Below are 14,304 nucleotides of genomic sequence, written 5' to 3' on the forward strand. Positions count from 1 at the left end.
CTCTGTTGAACCTAGTGTTATCCAAAAAAGTAGTGAACACTTTACTCCTAAGCAGGAAACAAAGCACGAACGATAAATATTTGAAAATATGGGAAAAATTTGCTGAATGGTCAGGAAATCCTTTGACCAGTTCAAGTCCAATATCCCACTAATCTTGGAATTTCTTCAGGAAGGCTTAGATTTAGGACTATCCCCTAATACCCTTAGGGTCCAAGTGTCTGCGCTAGGAGCCTTATATAACACCAGCCTCACAGAACATCCCTGGGTAACTAGATTTCTCAAGGCTGCAGATAGGATCAGACCCACTATCAAAAACATGGTAGCTCCTTGGAATCTCAATACGGTGCTGGCCGGCCTGACTTCTGGTCCGTTTAAGCCTATAGACGCAATCCCCATCAAATGGCTTACTATCAAAACTATCTTCTTAGTGGCAATAACATCGGCCAGAAGAGTCTGTGAGCTGCAGGCCTTGTCCATTCAAGAACCTTTTTTTTCTGTGTTCCATGACAAACTAGTACTTAAATTAGATCCTACGTTTCTCCTAAAGGTCGTCTCTACCTTCCATAGGTCACAGGACATTGTACTTCCCTCATTTTGCAACAATCCTAAAAATGAACAAGAAATCTCCTACGACACATTAGACGTTCGGAGAGCAGTCCTAAAATATCTGGAAGCAACCAGACAGTGGAGATTAGACAAAAATCTTTTCGTCCAGTTTTCAGGTCCCAATAAGGGGAAAAAAGCAGCAAAAAGCTCCATCTCCAGATGGATAAGATTAGCTATCTCTGAAGCATATAAAGTCAAAGGGAAAGAAGCCCCTGCTTCCCTGAAAGCACATACCACAAGGGGCATGGCCGCCTCCTGGGCGGAATAAGCTTCGGCCTCTTTACAGCAAATTTGCAGAGCAGCAACTTGGAAAAGAATTCATACCTTTACCAAGCATTACAGATTAGATATCCTTGCCAACGACGACTTAAGGTTTGGACGTAAAGTCCTCTCTTCAGTTGTCGTCCCCCCCCCCTAATAATTTTCTTTGATATTTACTCAGGATGAGGTGTCATGGAGACGACTGGGGAAAATAGTATTACGCTCACCGGTAATCCAGTTTCCTGGAAGTCTCCAGGACACCACATACATCCCACCCTTTAGATACTTAATTCAGCGTGTTTTTTTTTTCTGTTATTATAATATCCTTTCATCCTGGGGTTCTTCGTTAAAATACACTGGCGATGGAGGGAGGGGGTGGGGTTTTTAAACCTCTATGTGTTTTTCCTGTCCAATCAGAAGGTAGTCAATCTCAGGATGTGGTGTCATGGAGACTTCCAGGAAACCGGATTACCGGTGAGTGTAATACTCTTTTCTTCTGCACATAGCCTGTCCCCTGACTCCATGGACTTCTGGGAGGGAGATTGGAACAGTGGCTGGAACTGGCCCAGTTTGATATGTGTACTGTCTTGTCCAGCCTCCAGTGCAGGGTATTCAGTGTGGCAGGTGGCATTGTCACACACCTCCAGCTGATGCCAAGGAGTAGATCTATCTAGGGATTTGTCCAAGAACATGTTAAATTTACCAATTATGAGAACTGGCAGATCTGGTAATTTGGAAGTGAAGGATAATACTTCTTTGAGAACCTCACAGGAATATGGGGGAGGTACAGTTAGGTCCATAAATATTGGGACATCGACACAATTGTAACATTTTTGGCTGTATACACCACCACAATGGATTTGAAATGAAACGAACAAGATGTGCTTTAACTGCAGACCGTCAGCTTTAATTTGAGGGTATTTACATCCAAATCAGGTGAACGGTGTAGAAATTACAACAGTTTGCATATGTGCCTCCCACTTGTTAAGGAACCAAAAGTAATGGGACAATTGGCTTCTCAGCTGTCCCATGGCCAGAGGTGTGTTATTCCCTCATTATCTCAATTACAATGAACAGATAAAAGGTCCAGAGTTAATTTCAAGTGTGCTATTTGCATTTGGAATCTGTTGCTGTCAACTCTCAAGATGAGATCCAAAGAGCTGTCACTATCTGTGAAGCAAGCCATTATTAGGCTGAAAAAACAAAACAAACCCATCAGAGAGATAGCAAAAACATTAGGTGTGGCCAAAACAACTGTTTGGAACATTCTTAAAAAGAAGGAACGCAACGGTGAGCTCAGCAACACCAAAAGACCCGGAAGACCACGGAAAACAACTGTGGTGGATGACCGAAGAATTATTTCCCTGGTGATGAAAACACCCTTCACAACAGTTGTCCAGATCAAGAACACTCTCCAGGAGGTAGGTGTATGTGTGTAAAAGTCAAGAATCAAGAGAAGACTTCACCATAGTGAATGCAGAGGGTTCACCACAAGATGTAAACCATTGGTGAGCCTCAAAAACAGGAAGGCCAGATTAGAGTTTGCCAAACGACATCTAAAAAAGCCTTCACAGTTCTGGAACATCCTATGGACAGATGAGACCAAGATCAACTTGTACCAGAGTGATGAGAAGAGAAGAGTATGGAGAAGGAAAGGAACTGCTCATTATAGTAAGCATACCACCTCATCAGTGAAGCATGGTAGTGGTAATGTCATGGCGTGGGCATGTATGGCTGCCAATTGAACTGGTTCTCTTGTATTTATTGATGATGTGACTGCTGACAAAAGCAGCAGGATGAATTCTGAAGTGTTTCGGGCAATATTATCTGCTCATATTCAGCCAAATGCTTCAGAACTCATTGGACGGCGCTTCACACTGCAGATGGACAATGACCCAAAGCATACTGCAAAAGCAACCAAAGAGTTTTTTAAGGGAAAGAAGTGGAATGTTATGCAATGGCCAAGTCAATCACCTGACCTGAATCCGATTGAGCATGCATTTCACTTGCTGAAGACAAAACTGAAGGGAAAATGCCCAAGAACAAGCAGGAACTGAAGACCGTTTCAGTAGAGGCCTGGCAGAGCATCACCAGGGATGAAACCCAGCATCTGGTGATGTCTATGCGTTCCAGACTTCAGGCTGTAATTGACTGCAAAGAATTTGCAACCAAGTATTAAAAAGTGAAAGTTTGATTTATGATTATTATTCTGTTCCATTACTTTTGGTTCCTTAACAAGTGGGAGGCACATATGCAAACTGTTGTAATTCCTACACCGTTCACCTGATTTGTATTTAAATACCCTCAAATTAAAGCTGACAGTCTGCAGATAAAGCACAGCTTGTTAGTTTCATTTCAATTCATCCATTGTGGTTGTGTATAGAGCCAAAAATGTTAGAATTGTGTCGATGTCCCAATATTTATGGACCTGACTGTATGAGTCGCAAGCACTTGAAAGAGTTGTTTCATCTGAGACAATGGGGGCATATCACTAGGATATGTCCCCATTGTCTAATAGGTGCAGATTCAACCGCTGGGACCCCCACCTATATCGAGAACAGAGCTGGCCAAAGTGCTGGCTGGAAGACTCTGGTCCGGCCACCACCAAGTGCTCTCCCCACAGAAGTGAATGGGAGCGCACTGTTCATGACCAGCCACTGTTTCCAGGGCCTGATGGAAATAGCGAAGCCAGTGCTGCGCATGCACAGTGCACCCTCCATCACTTTCGGGGATCCATTTAGGAGATAGCTGCGGGTCCCAGTGGCGGTACCGCACCTACCAGACAATAGCGGCATATCCTAGAGAATTGCCCCCATTGTTTCTGATGAGACAACCCGTTTAATATAAATGCATGAAAAAAGGAATATGTTATGGTGTGGGCCATGCAGTTTGTTTACTTGACAGTGACAGGACTGAGATTTGGAGAGACCTCGGTGTGCACAGTGTGCTAGCTGCAGTGATGATGTTTGGGTCACAGGATTATTCTTTGGCGCTATATGTAGTTGTGTAATCGGGAAAGGCTGCAGGATAAGGCTACTTTCACACTATCGCCAGGACGGATCTGACAGGCTGTTCACCCTGTCGGATCCGTCCTGCCGCTATTTTGCCGTGCCGCCGGACTGCCGCTCCATCCCCATTGACTACAATAGGGACGGGGCTGTGCTCCGGCGCAGCACAGCAGTGCACGGCGAGAAGCCGCCGGACTAAAGTACAGCATGTCCGACTTTTTAGTACGGCGGCCTCTCGCTGTGCTGCGCCGGAGCTCCGCCCCCGTTCCCATTATAGTCAATGGGGACAGAGCAGCAGGCCGGCGGCAAGGCGAAATAGCGGCAGGACGGATCCTACAGGGTGAACAGCCTGTCGGATCCGTCCTGCCGATAGTGTGAAAGTACCCTTAGGCTACATTCACAGAACAGTGAAAAATCGCACACAGCAGTTTTTAGAATGAATTGAAGTCAATGGCGCTATTCACGTGGCCATTTTTTTTTAAGGCGAGTGAATAGTGGTTGTGAAAAATAGGACATGTCCTATTTGTGGCCGTTTTCACTGCCAGATGGACCCCATGTAAATCAATGGGACTATTTTTAATGGCCATTTAGACAGGAGAGCATCCATGTAATGGCCGTTTAAAAATGGGTACACTAGTGGAAAATGGCCATTTAGGGGTTAAAATAAAAATACATTTCCTTATCCGCTTGCACACACAAGGCAGTCTCTCTTGGTGCTGAAGGACCTGTGCTACCAACGTGATGACATCACCATGCTCTCCCAGCATTATTGCTTAGGAGCGCATGGTGACATCATCCCACTGAGAGTGTAGGTCCTTTAGCACCAAATGAAGAGCGACTTTTCTCTACACGTGCAAGTGGATGTGAGGAGTAATTTAAATTTTTTCCCATAAAAACAAAACCCTGCACATTATTAACATTATTAATTATATTACTGATGGGGGCTACTATGGGGGACATTATTTATACTGCAGGGATTGGTAATTAAAAAAAAAGCAAATAAAAATCATCTAAATCATCCTCAAATAATGGCCGTTAAAAATGAAAGCAAAACGTCCAGACGACCAGGAAAGGAATGCAAAAATGGTTGAAAAATGGCCATTAAAACAGTGTGTCTGTTTTTATGGCCTTTTTTTCATGTGTGAATGTAGCCTTAAGAGGTCATACAAAAAAGTCTCCCCACTGAACAGCAGATATTTTCTACCTGTCTGAATAAAGACCCCAAGATATCCTGACCCAGGTGACTACTGCATATTATCAATAGTAATTATATCTACAGGAAAAAAACATGTTGAGGAGCTCCCCAATGGTCAGTGACAGGACTGTGCTTCCTACTCTCCATTCTACTCTCCTCCCTCCGAGTCCAGCTGCTGTATCTGTCATCCATTATAGCCCAGGTCTCATTCCCCGACCTGCACTCTCCCCAGCAGCAGGTGTGATACAGTGATGTCATTGTACCTGCTGGGCTGAGAGGGAGAGCGCACAGACCAGAGATAATCCCCCGGCCTGTGCGCTCTCCTCAGCTCAGCAGGAGAGATGACGTCATCACATCACGTCTGCTGCTGGGAGGAGCATGGTGTGCTCGGTATTACTTTTTTAACTTTATTCACAGTATAGGAGCTTAACTGATGGGACAGTACTACTGCAGGGGGCGCACAAAGGGGGCATAACTACTGTGTGGACATATCAAGGGGACATTCTACTGAGTGGGGGCACTTAGGGCCCTTGCAGACGAGCGTTGTCACGCTGTGAGCCCACAGCGCAGCACCTGCCCTGAACTCCCAGTGCTGTTGGGGGTCACTTAGCATTATATTGATTTATGATGCTATGTAACCCTTAGGCCCCTTTCACACGGGCGTTGCGGGAAAATGTGCGGGTGCTTTGCAGGAACACCCGCGATTTTTCCGCGCGAGTGCAAAACATTGTAATGCGTTTTGCACTCGCGTGAGAAAAATCACGCATGTTTGGTACCCAAACCCGAACTTCTTCACAGAAGTTCAGGGCTTGGGTTAGGTGTTGTGTAGATGTTATTATTTTCCCTTATAACATGGTTATAAGGGAAAATAATAGCATTCTGAATACAGAATGCTTAGTAGGTGATCAATTGAGGGTTAAAAAAAAATAAAAAAATTAACTCACCTTCTCCTCTTGTTCGCATAGTTCCCGGTCTCTTCTTTACTTCTTTAATGATGAGCTGTGGGATAAAGGACCTTTGGTGACGTCAGATCACATGCTCCAATCACATGGTACATCACCGTGGTGATGGACCATGTGATTGGACCATGTGATCTGACGTCACCACAGGTCCTAGCCGGTATTTTCATCTTTTAAGAAGTAAAGAAGAGACCGGGAACTACGCGAACAAGAGGAGAAGGGGAGTTAATTTTTTAATTTTTTTTTAACCCTCAATTGATCACCTACTAAGCATTCTGTATTCAGAATGCTATTATTCTCCCTTATAACCATGTTATAAGGGAAAATAATACAGTGAATAGACTGTCACCTAGCAACCATGCGTGAAAATCGCACCGCATCCGCACTTGCTTGCGGATGCTTGCGATTTTCACTCAATCCCATTCACTTCTATGGGGCCTGCGTTGCGTGAAAAACGCAGAATATAGAGCATGCTGCGATTTTCACGCAACGCACAAGTGATGCGTGAAAATCACTGCTCATCTGAACAGCCCCATAGAAATGAATGGGTCGGTATTCAGTGCGGGTGCAATGCGTTCACCTCACGCATCGCATCCGCGCGGAATACTCGCCCGTGTGAAAGGGGCCTTACAGTTCTGGAATGTATTGGATAACACTGGCATAATGCTGCCAGTGTTATCCAATACATTCCAGAACTGTAAGGGTTACATAGCATCATAAATCAATATAATGCTATGCAACCCCATCAGTGCGGGGAGGTCAGGCCGGGAGCTGAGCTGCAGACTCGCAGCGTGACCAACGCTCGTCTGCAAGGGCCCTTAGGTAGCATCAGTTATGTGAAGAGGGCACTAAGGGGGAATTCCACTGTGAAAGGGACACTGAGGGGAGATAACTAGTGTGTGGGGCACTAAGAGGGCATTCAGCGCTAGGAAATGTTTTATTTATAAATGACTGATTGGGAGGGGGTTGCATGGAAGTTGATCAAAGTGGAGGCCAACCTGGCCGATTTATGCTCCTCGGTCTACTATTAGATTGTGGTCTGTTTGGACAACACAGTTTTAGACAATTCATACTTGAATTTTATGCCATGTCTTGTTTTTTTTGTGGATTTTTTTATATCGAAACGTAATAAAATTTCAATGCAATTAAATAGTATATTATTCATCAATAATAAAATGTGTTTTATTCTTGGCAGATGACTGTACCAGGAACTCACAGAAACATCTGATATCTTTAGATTTGGAAGTAGATGATTGTGGTATCAAACGAGATACATTTGAAGAGCATGCCAATATCCAAGATATACCCTCATCCATTCACAGCAACAATGCATTATTTGATCCTTTTAAACAGGTCCGATCTTCTGATTCATCACAGACTGAAACACACAGAAAAGGTGTTCAACATCAAACAGCTCACGTAAGAGAGAAGCCATTTTCATGTTCAGAATGTGGGAAATGTTTTAAACGTAAATCACATCTTGTTGCACATCAGAGAATTCACACAGGAGAGAAGCCATTTTCATGTTCAGAATGTGGGAAATGTTTTAACCATAAATCACATCTTGTTATACATAAGAGAATTCACACAGGAGAGAAGCCATTTTCTTGTTTAGAATGTGGGAAATGTTTTCACAAGAAATCGCATCTTGTTACACATGAGATAATTCACACAGGAGAGAAGCCATTTTCATGTTCAGAATGTGGGAAATGTTTTAACCGTAAAACACATCTTGTTACACATCAGAAAATTCACACAGGAGAGAAGCCATTTTCTTGTTCAGAATGTGAGAAATGTTTTCACAATAAATCACATCTTGTTACACATCAGAGAATTCACACAGGAGAGAAGCCTTTTTTATGTTCTGAATGTGGGAAATGTTTTTACAATACTTCAGATCTTGTTAAACATAAAAAAAAACACATATAAGAGAAGCCATCTTCATGCTTAGCCCGTTTGTGACCTCCCTTATGTGTTTTTATGGTGGTCACTAACTGGCTTCATTCCTTCAGATACTCCTTTTTACAGGGAGATAAAACAGCGCCTTGCTTTTAGTTACCAGAGGTAGCTTAGGGCTGGGAGCGATACTTGGGACCGCTGTAAGAGCTCCCCAAACAAACATAGTCTCCTGTATTAAATGAATATTGGTAATTAACCACCTCAGCTCCCCTACCTTAAACACCCTTAATGACCAGGCCACTTTTTACACTTCTGCACTACACTACTTTCACCGTTTATTGCTCGGTCATGCAACTTACCACCCAAATGAATTTTACCTCCTTTTCTTCTCACTAATAGAGCTTTCATTTGGTGGTATTTCATTGCTGCTGACATTTTTACTTTTTTGTTATTAATCGAAATTTAATGATTTTTTTGCAAAAAAATGAAATTTTTCACTTTCAGTTGTAATATTTTTCAAAAAAAACGACATCCATATATAAATTTTTCTCTAAATTTATTGTTCTACATGTCTTTGATAAAAAAAAAATGTTTGGGTAAAAAAAAAATGGTTTGGGTAAAAGTTATAGCGTTTACAAACTATGGTACAAAAATGTGAATTTCTGCTTTTTGAAGCAGCTCTGACTTTCTGAGCACCTGTCATGTTTCCTGAGGTTCTACAATGCCCAGACAGTAGAAAAAAGCCACAAATGACCCCATTTCGGAAAGTAGACACCCTAAGGTATTCGCTGATGGGCATAGTGAGTTCATAGAACTTTTTATTTTTTGTCACAAGTTAGCGGAAAATGATGATTTTTTTATTTTTTAATTTTTTTTCTTAAAGTCTCATATTCCACTAACTTGTGACAAAAAATAAAAACTTCCATGAACTCACTATGCCCATCACGAAATACCTTGGGGTGTCTTCTTTCCAAAATGGGGTCACTTGTGGGGTAGTTATACTGCCCTGGCATTCTAGGGGCCCTAATGTGTGGTAAGTAGTTTGAAATCAAAATGTGTAAAAAATGACCTGTGAAATCCGAAAGGTGCTCTTTGGAATGTGGGCCCCTTTGCCCACCTAGGCTACAAAAAAGTGTCACACATCTGGTATTGCCGTACTCAGGAGAAGTTGGGCAATGTGTTTTGGGGTGTCATTTTACATATACCCATGCTGGGTGAGATAAATATCTCGGTCAAATGCCAACTTGGTATAAAAAAAATGGGAAAAAGTTGTCTTTTGCCAAGATATTTCTCTCACCCAGCATGGGTATATGTAAAAAGACACCCCAAAACACATTGCCCAACTTCTCCTGAGTACGGCAATACCAGATGTGTGACACTTTTTGTAGCCTAGGTGGGCAAAGGGGCCCACATTCCAAAGAGCACCTTTCGGATTTCACCAGCCATTTTTTACTGATTTTGATTTCAAACCACTTCTCACGCATTCGGGCCCCTAAAATGCCAGGGCAGTATAACTACCCCACAAGTGACCCCATTGTGGAAAGAAGACACCCCAAGGTATTTCGTGATGGGCATAGTGAGTTCATGGAAGTTTTTATTTTTTGTCACAAGTTAGCGGAATATGAGACTTTGTATAGAAAAAAAATATAATCATCATTTTCCGCTAACTTGTGACAAAAAATAAAAAGTTCTATGAACTCACTATGCCCATCAGCGAATACCTTAGGGTGTCTACTTTCCGAAATGGGATCATTTGTGGGGTTTTTCTACTGTCTGGCCATTGTAGAACCTCAGGAAACATGACAGGTGCTCAGAAAGTCAGTGCTGCTTCAAAAAGCGGAAATTCACATTTTTGTACCATAGTTTGAAAACGCTATAACTTTTACCCAAACCATTTTTTTTTTACCCAAACATTTTTTTTTATCAAAGACATGTAGAACAATAACTTTAGAGAAAAATTTATATATAGATGTCGTTTTTTTTGAAAAATTTTACAACTGAAAGTGAAAAATTTAATTTTTTTGCAAAAATTACGTTAAATTTCGATTAAAAACAAAAAAAGTAAAAATGTCAGCAGCAATGAAATACCACCAAATGAAAGCTCTATTAGTGAGAAGAAAAGGAGGTAAAATTCATTTGGGTGGTAAGTTGCATGACCGAGCAATAAACGGTGAAAGTAGTGAAGTGCAGAAGTGTAAAAAGTGGCCTGGTCATTAAGGGGGTTTAAGCTAGGGGGGCTGAGGTGGTTAAACACTCCTCCAACCTTCTAGCCATCTTCCCCCCCAAAACAGCTGCCCCTTCCCCACTGAGGTGCAGCCCATTCCTACGATAGAGTCTGTAGCCGACTGAGAAGTCGGCCCAGTTCTCCAGGAACCCAAACCACTCCTTCCTACACCAGTTCTTGAGCCGCTTGTTAACCTCCCTAATCTCCTGCTGCCTTTCTTGTGTGGCTCGTGGTACAGGTAGTATTTTGGAGAACACTGCGTTTGAGGTCCTTGCCCTAAGCTTATGACTTAAATCCATAAAATAATTTTTAAGGACGCTCCACCTACCTCTGAGCATGGGACAGCACAGGGGTAGTAATAGAGAGAGGGGCTACCACTGATAAGAGTAAGCCTGTCTGTGTGACACATCATAAATCTATGGGAGTAGTGTATCTTTCAACCATAGCTGGTGAAGCACAAAACCAGGGCCTGATATAAAAGGATAACAATCTGCCTATTCCAGCCCCGGTCTGTTCTACCCCTATAAGTATTTGTAACATTAAAAAAAAACGTCAGCTCTGTCTTACTGGGCACATTTCATCAGTAATGTGCAAGATCTCTCAAAAAGTGACCCTGGCTAGGATTGCCTCATTACATAGAAGCCATTACTCATCTTCCTAGAGAAATATCTTCTTAATCTGCACACCCTGACCAAAATGTACCTGTAGATAAATCCAACAAGTGGGGTCTCCGCCACCCCTCTATTTGTAGAAGTCATGTGGTTCACTCATCTCACATGATTTTACCAGTGGGGGAATCCTTGATTATTTTTTATAGTATGTCCCACCAGCTTTGGATTTTTCTAGTTTTATAATTGAAGATGATTATGATATAAAATATATTCAAGATGATTATGATATAAAATATATTCATTGGATATGTTACATTTGTGACTATTTTGAGTTAAGAAATTTGAGTTAAGAGTTTGTGTTAACCCTTGCTACATCTGTACTTCTAGGAGTAATGACGATAGCTCGGATGGGGGGGGGGTAGTGATCCTTTACTGTTCTTATGAATGGTTTTGGACGCTGCCCATTAATATATTCTGTCGGTGATTGCTTGTTTTGTGCACATAGTGGTTTCTATCTTGTTAGGCAGGGCCATTATGCTGCACAAGCTTCACTTGCCACATTTGGATGCCTCAGTTATAAAGAAAATTGCAAAATAAAAATAAATTAGTAAATTTCCCACCTGCCAAAATATATTTTAAAACTATCAAAATATATCATAAAATCCAAGTGAGAATAAAATAGAAAAATAGTCTACGCCTGCCGAAACCGTCAACATAGTCTGCCTTTTAACATGAAACAAAAAAAAAAAAACTATAAACATGACCAAAACGGGGAACCAATTTTAACTATTTTTTTTGGTGTCAATTTGCATATTTAAAGAATAAGCAGCTGGAGTTTGAAATAAAATTACATTTTCCCCCAAATAAAACTAAATAAAGATTTAAAAAAATCTCTAAAAACATATTAATAAAGAACCCCTTTGTGACATGTAAAAGCAATAGCATAAATTTCGTGGGCTGCACAAGAAGTAAAAATGATGCTTGGACCATTAAACCGCCCCATGCTCTAAATGACTATAATGTGTATGTCATTAAAGTGGTTTTCCAGTAATGTGATCTCGATGGCCTGTTGTCAGGATCGGCCATAAGTATCAGATTGGTGGGGGGGTCTGACACCTGGCACCCCCACCAATCAGCTGGTCTACAGTAGCTCTGGCACCAGAACTCCACAAATCCATCCATTATGCCTTAGACCGAGGTGGGGACCAATCTCTTCAGTTGAAGCAACTCCGACATAACCGGATTCAACCACTACACCATGTTGGAAACGTTTTTGAAATTCATATCATTTTAAGGGTTAACAAAGTGATTTTTGTAAAGACTGTTGACTTGGGTAATAAAGCACAACTGCAGAGAACATCTGGGTCAACAGTTTATAGAACATCCTGCCTCATCATCCTGTCATATTCTATAGAAACATCCTGTTATATGTTCTATGCAAAGTATCGACTAACCTGCCTAGTTATAGAGATTATTATTCTATAGCTTATTTCTTTATTGCTTACATAAAGAACCGTATATAAAGCCTGGACTCCTAGTATAATCAGACAGCTGCTTAGCAGAGCTTGACAACATTGTATTGTGTGTTATTTGGTCGTCTCCCTGTCGGCAGGAAATAAAGATTGCCGACCTTCTGATTCAGATGACTTCGTTCTTCAATTCATAGATATTTAAAATAAAACTAAGCAGATGGAAATATATTTCTGATAATTTTGAATATATATGGAATATGTGGAGTTAGGATTTAATGCCTGCCCATTTGCACAGGTGAAGGGAATTGGCAGAGGATACAGGCTCCAAAGGTGGTCCTGCTTCAAAGCAGACCCTGTGGTTACATGTCACACGTGACTCAGACAAGCTGGCAGCTCGGCTCCACTGATGGGGGCTGAGTTGGTAAACAACTATAAAGAAACTCCCCAGACATCATGGAACCAGGAGTTCATAAGAAATGAGGAACTGCCCGTACATCTCATAAATACACCGTTGACGTCTTTGAGACCCTGGGACCGAGATGGACGTTCCCCCGTCTGTGCAGGACAGAGGTGATTGTCTTTCTCTGAAGGGGGGTCAGGGGGTGTCATGTTTGGAAAGACCTAGAAACTCTCTGTCCTCACTGCCTCCCATGTGATTACAGCTAAGGATTATATAATCCAAGAATTCTACAAGATTACAACATTAATGGACCACATATGTATCTGGTAACTGACTTTTATCTGTAAACTCTCACTGTACCAGCACCTGTATTGACATAGCTGACCATTGTATATAATCTGTGTATATAGTGTTATGTGTAGTGCGCCCTTAAAGGAGTTGTCTCACTTCAGAAATGGCATTTATCATGTAGAGGAAGTTAATACAAGGCACTTACTAATGTATTATTATTATTTTCTGTATTGCTTCCTTTGCTGGTTAGACTAATATTTCCATCACATTATACATGTCTTGTTTCCATGGTTATGACCACCCTGCAATCCAGGATTGGTGGCCGTGTTTGCACACTAGGAAAAAGTGCTGGCCTATGTGCGTTCCTATGGTCCCGGCCACCAGAGAAGCCGATGCTGGATTGCAGGGTGGTCGTAACCATGGAAACGAGACATGTATAATGTGATGGAAGAATGAGTCTAGCCACCAAAGGAAGCAATATGGACAACAACAATATATTAGTAAATGCTTTGTATTAACTTTCTCTACATGATAAATGTCATTAGATGAACTGAGACAATCTTGCGCTGTTCTGTTGTCTCGATCCACCATTTGACACGTCCGTGTCTCGGTATTATGTTACATGCCACCTGGGTTGGTTTCTGACCTAATATAACCCTGTTAATGGACCGGGATTATATCTAACGAGGAACTGGTGGCAGTCTACTGGGCTAGGAGGGCTCTGTCTCACTGGGGCAGGGAAAGGGCTCTCTTAGTCTGTCAGGGTTGTGAGCGAGTGTTGTGCCATGCCGGAGGTAGCGTGGGCCACCCTCTCTTACTCCCTGTGCCCGTGTGGACAGGGACTGTGCGAAGCTGACCTTATGTACTCACAGGCAGTGCGTAACAAGTCTTCGAAACCGCGCCGCATGATCGCGACGTACAGTGATGCCAGGCGGGGCTGCGAGGTGCGGTACGTGTTATATATATATATATATATATAGAACAAAGAAATCGGACTGCACTCCAGTTGAGGCTTCAATGAAAAAGGGTTTATACACCCATAGGTGGCACAAGCGACGTTTCAGCTCGCAATGAGCCTTTCTCAAGCATTGATAGGATGTGAACAGGTTACATATAAAGGGGTGTCAATCATAACAATTGGTGCTTAAACTTAATTGATAATTACAGTCATATCTGCAGAAAAATATTACAAATAGAACAACATATTGCCAATTCAATATAATTGAATAAAGTGAAAAATACAGTGAGTGCATAAAGTATCAAAATCACATCTGAATTCATCCAAAACCCTAATTGGTCACAGCTGTATTCTACTCAGGACATGACGATTACAGAAATCATAATGATACACATGTGTGAGAGAAGAAAACAAGTTAAT

The 14,304-nt window shown here is 41.9% G+C and overlaps 1 pseudogene; it reads left to right on the plus strand.

The window, feature by feature from the left end:
* Positions 1–14,304, plus strand: part of LOC121005750 — a 148,084-nt pseudogene that overhangs the window by 67,465 nt on the left and 66,315 nt on the right.

The sequence above is a fragment of the Bufo bufo genome, chromosome 6, assembly GCF_905171765.1.
Source record: "Bufo bufo chromosome 6, aBufBuf1.1, whole genome shotgun sequence".
Taxonomy (NCBI): Eukaryota; Metazoa; Chordata; class Amphibia; order Anura; family Bufonidae; genus Bufo; species Bufo bufo.